The sequence below is a fragment of the Acyrthosiphon pisum genome, chromosome X (genome assembly GCF_005508785.2).
Source record: "Acyrthosiphon pisum isolate AL4f chromosome X, pea_aphid_22Mar2018_4r6ur, whole genome shotgun sequence".
Taxonomy (NCBI): Eukaryota; Metazoa; Arthropoda; class Insecta; order Hemiptera; family Aphididae; genus Acyrthosiphon; species Acyrthosiphon pisum.
The window spans coordinates 109,316,037-109,322,036 of NC_042493.1; positions in this window are offsets into that span (position 1 = coordinate 109,316,037).

Here is a 6,000-nt window from a genome sequence, read left to right on the forward strand (position 1 = left end):
AGATTGTACAACGTGGAAACATTCTACTATTATACTCATAATGTTATATAACTACATAAAGTAAAGGTTTTGGTATAATATAAAACAGTCTGAATAATCATGAGTCATGACCATTATTATATTAAAAATCTTCTTTATCTTAAATGTGATTTGGTAAATCTAATTTGGTACTTATTATAATACTAGTTAATATGTACATCAAAAAAAAAACTTTGATTATTTTCCGCTTATTTTAAACATCTTTAATTTGATTTTTAATGTCATATAAAAAAAGGTGGGTAATTTTATTATTTTTCATCTGCTATTGTAACAATATATCGGAAGCTATTTATTAAATTTTCTAAAAAAAAAAACTAAAAACATTTTAATTTGAAATGGTCCGTAAAAAGCTCAAACAGGGTCAAATTATTTTAAAAATTGTATGATGTATAGAAAATTCTAATATAAACATTTAATGAAATTTTCAAGTATCTACAGTTATTCACTTTTTAATTAAAGTAAAATAAGAAAATCGTTTCATGAGAATTCGAGTGAATATCAAATGTTATAAGAATATGAATTTCAAACGTTCATAAAAATTTAATTTGACTTTCTTGTAGATATTTTTTTTTATTAAGGTAAACAAAATTATGATGAATCTTGTATTATAATTTAAAACCTTAGATTTAGAAAGAAACATTTTTATGAAATCGTTACTCAGAATAATTTGATAATTTTCGTCTTTTGTTCGTATTTTGTCAATATTTGAATTTTAAATGCTTGTAAAAAAAACTATAACTAAGGATTTTTAATATTTTTTAAATTTCATTGTATAGTATAGTGTCGGTATAGTATAGGAGCTTTGTATTAAATGTTCAAGCTGTTTTTACCAACAAATAAAGTTTTATTGACATTCATAGAAAAAAAACCTAAAAAAGTTGGAAACTGAGTATATCCGTAAACAGCTCAAAACAAGTCAAAATATTTTGAATGTCCGCATCAAATATATATCGGGGGGAAATGTCCTACTACACCGAAAACTGTTGGGGGTAAAATGTTCGCAATTCATAATATGAATATTATTTTATCCCACTGGTTGATGTATACATTGTATGGGACACAAGTGGGCAGGGGCATCCGCAGAAAGTCAGCTCAGTGGGTGCAAAATTAAATTTATGTCATACATATAGGTTCATAGCCACATAGGTAGTCACATAATATTTACATTATTATACACGGATTTTTTTGCTCACTAAAAAAAATCCCAGTGGATGCGATGGCACCCAATGGCCCCTCTCTGCGGGCGTCGCTGCAAGTAGGACACATGAATTCAAAAATTATGTAAAACCACTAGTGCCAGAATTATTAAACAAATTGTTACTGTGAACAAACGGATTACGATAGCTTGGGAGGGGATGGGAGGGGAGCTTAGGTAGATTTCAGTAAATACATGTTCTTTATAATTTACTTATTAAAAAAATGCTATAGCTGTAGCCCCTCTCTAACTTTAAGGTCTAGTTACGCCTATAAGCGGGACATTCAAAATGTTTTGCAGTTTGCCTTATGAAAGTAAATAAAATACCTAATGTTTTTTTTTTTTAATAATAGTAATAACTAATAAATATAAATTATAATGACACAGTTGGTAGGTACCTACACGCTTATGTATATTTAAGTATTCTTTGGTAATTTCAAAAATATAAAATAAAATATTTATCACTTTGACTGAACAGTAATTTAATGTTGTTTTTTCCTACATTCATTAGCCGAATTAGCCATTGTCACTAATGACTAGTCGTTACCGAGAATTCCTAATTTGTTATAAACATATTGTCTTGGTATGTTATTCGTCATGACTCATGAGGTTGGTATGTACCGATATCGAATTAAACCCATACAATTATCCTGTTTAATAAAAATCAAATGTTATTTTATTTTTACTAAATTCCGACCGAATCGTATTCGTTTCGATAAATATTTTGCCTCGACCTTTGACCCAGACACACACAAATTATACCGAAATGTGTGACTTCTTTCGATCCACTTCAGAAAATTCATCGAATTTTATTGTATTTGGATATAACATACATAAATAAATATATTATATATATATAAATCCTCGGATTTTATAAACAAAAGTTTATACTAGACAACTAGTTAGTTAATCATGGATTTAATAATATAATAGGTATACAATAATACGAGCATACGACAATGTTAGTCGACAAGGACCAAACGTGCTAGACTATCGATGCAGGATGCATAAAGTACCTTACAGTAAAATATACTTAAATTTTGTTTTTCACGCCACTGACTGCTGCCATTGTGTGAATTTACTAAATTTATGATAATTTCATTATACTCACATTGTTTTTTATTACTTGTCCCCAAACCACAGCTGTATAGAAAACACGGAAATTGGTCCACCGATATCATGTAATAAAAGGGTCAATTTTAAACTCGGACACAAAAAAAAAAAATATATTAAACACAGATCTTTGTAAAATCATCGTTCAGCTAAAAATTCAAAATGAAGTCGCCTTATATAATATTATTGTCGTGAAAATATATAAAATATAAACAGTAGTTAAAAACCGATTTAAAAAATATGTACCTCCAGATAGTGGATGAGTTATAATTCACACCCTTGAATGAACAGTAGTGACACAGCTCAAAAAATACGTCTTTCGAATTATTACCATCAAAATTTGCAGAATTTCATCTTTCATATTTTACTATTTTAGTATGCTTGCCATTTTTTATTCATATAATATTGAAGACAGTATGAACTCAAATGTCTTTATTTCTGCTTAAAATAAAATATAGTTTATTAGTTCTAGCTGGAATATCGACACTTCTTAGACGTGACCTTATTCTGGCCTGACTCATGTTGTTACACAATATTTTTCTAGCCGGGATAAAGTCGTATCTCAAAAGTAACAGTTTCACACGGGGAAAATTATTTTAATTTTATTAATATAACACTATTGTACCTATTATTAGAATAATTATAACAGTTTTATCAATATAATAAAATGTTGTATTAATAAATATTATCTCAAAAGTACTAACTAATATTTTTTTTAAGGTAAAGTAGGCACCTAAAATGTATCAATTAGTTAAAATATCTAACAGTAACAAATATTTACATACCTATTATTTTGTATTTATTGATTTTAAATGTTATAAGACAAGTTATACTTTGTTTATATTTTGAATGTTATAAATAATATTATTATAACAAATGTTCTTTAATTTTATGTGGCGTAAATCAAAAAATGTTTTTTTTCTAAGCAGAAATAATGACACTAGTCAAACTGAAACCAGATTTACAATAAAGCAAAGGTGAAATGGTACTTCAATTGTTATTTTAAGCATATACAAGTAAACTGTACAATATTAAGAATAATATAAGATTGAAAAAAGATAAATTAAATAATAATCCAATTTATAATGACTAAATGCCATAATGAAACATTAAAAGTCGATTTCCCAACATTTTTATATTATTTTGATTTGTGTCACCACTCTTTCAGGGGTGTGATTATTATTATCATATATTATCTGACTACTATAACTTAAGATACGTAGGTACTTCAGTACTTGAGTAGACATACCTTACCTATATTTTTACAAAATATATTTGAAAATAATCTAGGTAGGTACCTACCCATTTCAGCTCTAAGCAATTTTGAATTTTCACAACGTAATATATTTTCCGCAAACTAAGATTTATATTCTGCCTTCGAAAATGTATAAAGTGTACTTACTAATACGTAACGACTGGTGGCTAGCAAAAATAACAACAGAACCTATATGCATTTAATTAAAATAATAATTGATATACATATTATAATAGGTACCTCCAATCCTTATAATTTATAAATATTTGTAATTTGACTTTCGAAGCAATGAAAACAATCATAACCTCAGCTTTTTAAAGGTATGTCAAATCAATTTTTAAATAATATTATTTTATAATTTATAGTAAAGTTATTGTTAAAAGTCTCATAAATTATAATCTGTATGGGTACAATTAATATTAAAAATTTGTTAAATGGTTTAAAATAATAATAAAAACTAATAATAGAATTATTAGTTTTAGTGGCCTATTCTCTATTAGCTATTTAAATTTTGAAACCCACCGTGTGTTGTATTCACAAATAAATTTTCCTAATTTCCAGAACAATGCATTGTGGTTTTTAAATTTAATTCTTCTTAATTCATGATGTTACGTTTCTGTAAGACCACATATTTTATATTTATCTATAGTTTGAAAATTTCATTTTCATTTATAAAACATTTGTACATTTTATTATTTTATATTAATCATTCAAATACTAAATAATAAGAACAAGTAGTAAATACCACCAAAGGGAAGTCGACGTCAACACGCATACGTAATTGTATTAAGGACGGTTATATTATGTAAATATAAAACTTATTTTAAAAAAACAAGACAATACTAAAATATTTCACAATTTTAAATTTCATGAAATTGTCAGACACTACCTGTATCTTCAGCCTCAATTATAGTACAATTTTTTTAGTCTATATACGGGTTTTGGAAACCCAGATCATCGGCATAATAAACAATATAAATGTATATAGGACGCGCAGGTTTACCCACAGTTACCCACAGTTTACTCACAGTTCACCCACAGTTTACCTTACGAGCTTACCCACATCGAACGGATTGCACAATATTTAAACCGACTGGACAAAATATTGTACCTATAGGTACGGTCTACAACTGACCCGGCTTGAATATACAAATTAATAATTTACTAAATATGTATCATACGATATGTCATCTAATACGTAACCTAGGCACATATGAAATATAAATTTTAATATTATTATAATATTTAAGTTAATATCGTACAGCGACAATACGCTCGCCCGGAAATCAAAAGCCTGTAGTGTGCTCCACTAACCAGAATAACAGTTAAGGGATTTTCACCAGAAAACATAAAAATATATGAAAAAGACAAAACATTTACAATTTGTTGGTTATATTTAGTACTTTTACATTAAACATTATATAGGCATACATTTTTTAACTAAACACTATGTAGGCATACATTTTTTAACTAAACACTATACACGCCTACTAAGAACATTGAGGAATTCACATAAATACGTCATTTTATCAAAGATTGCTTTGGTAGCTGAGAAAATATATATTTGTGTAAAGCTAATCACGGTAGGAAGGTTACTCAAGACTAATAAGAAGACATTTTCTTATGCCTATAAATAGCTCAAAAAGAATCATTATTAGTTCGAAAATGTTAAGGTGCATAGAAATTGAAACGGGGCACTATGATACATATAATAAAACATATTTGTATTTTATATTTAATATTTAAACTTTTCATTTCACAGTACCTATATAATAATATAAAAAAATTAAAGATATTTATATAACAAATCTTAAAATAATTAATTGTATTTTTTTACAATTAAAAAAATGTAGGTATTCACTTTGTTTATTTCAACAGTCATACGTCAAAGTTTTAAAAATTAAAAAAAATCATAACCTTACGTAATACATAAAAAAAAATAATAATATTAAAAATCAATTATATCCTTAGATTTTAGAGAAGGAACCTGATTGCCTACAATAAATTTCAAAATTTTACATCGTCGCCTGTAGATATAGCTCATTCCGTCACTCCTATTAATGTTTCCTTTACCATTGGCGACTGTACGAGATCACCAACACGTCATCATAATAATACAATTACCTATATTTGACCACCTGTAGGGCGATTCTCTAAAGTTTTAGTCATACGATTTAGTCATTACCGTGACTAAAACACATCATTTAGTCAAACATTTAGTCATGACGAACAATTAGCGATTCTCTAAGAATCTATGACTAAAAATGATATTTTAGCCGACTGAAAGTGGCGACTAAAAGTCACTAATCATTTAGCCCCTATTGGAGGGCGCCAATTGTGATTTAGTCGACTAAAATTGTAAAACATATGATTATTTATTAAATATTTTCTCGTTTTG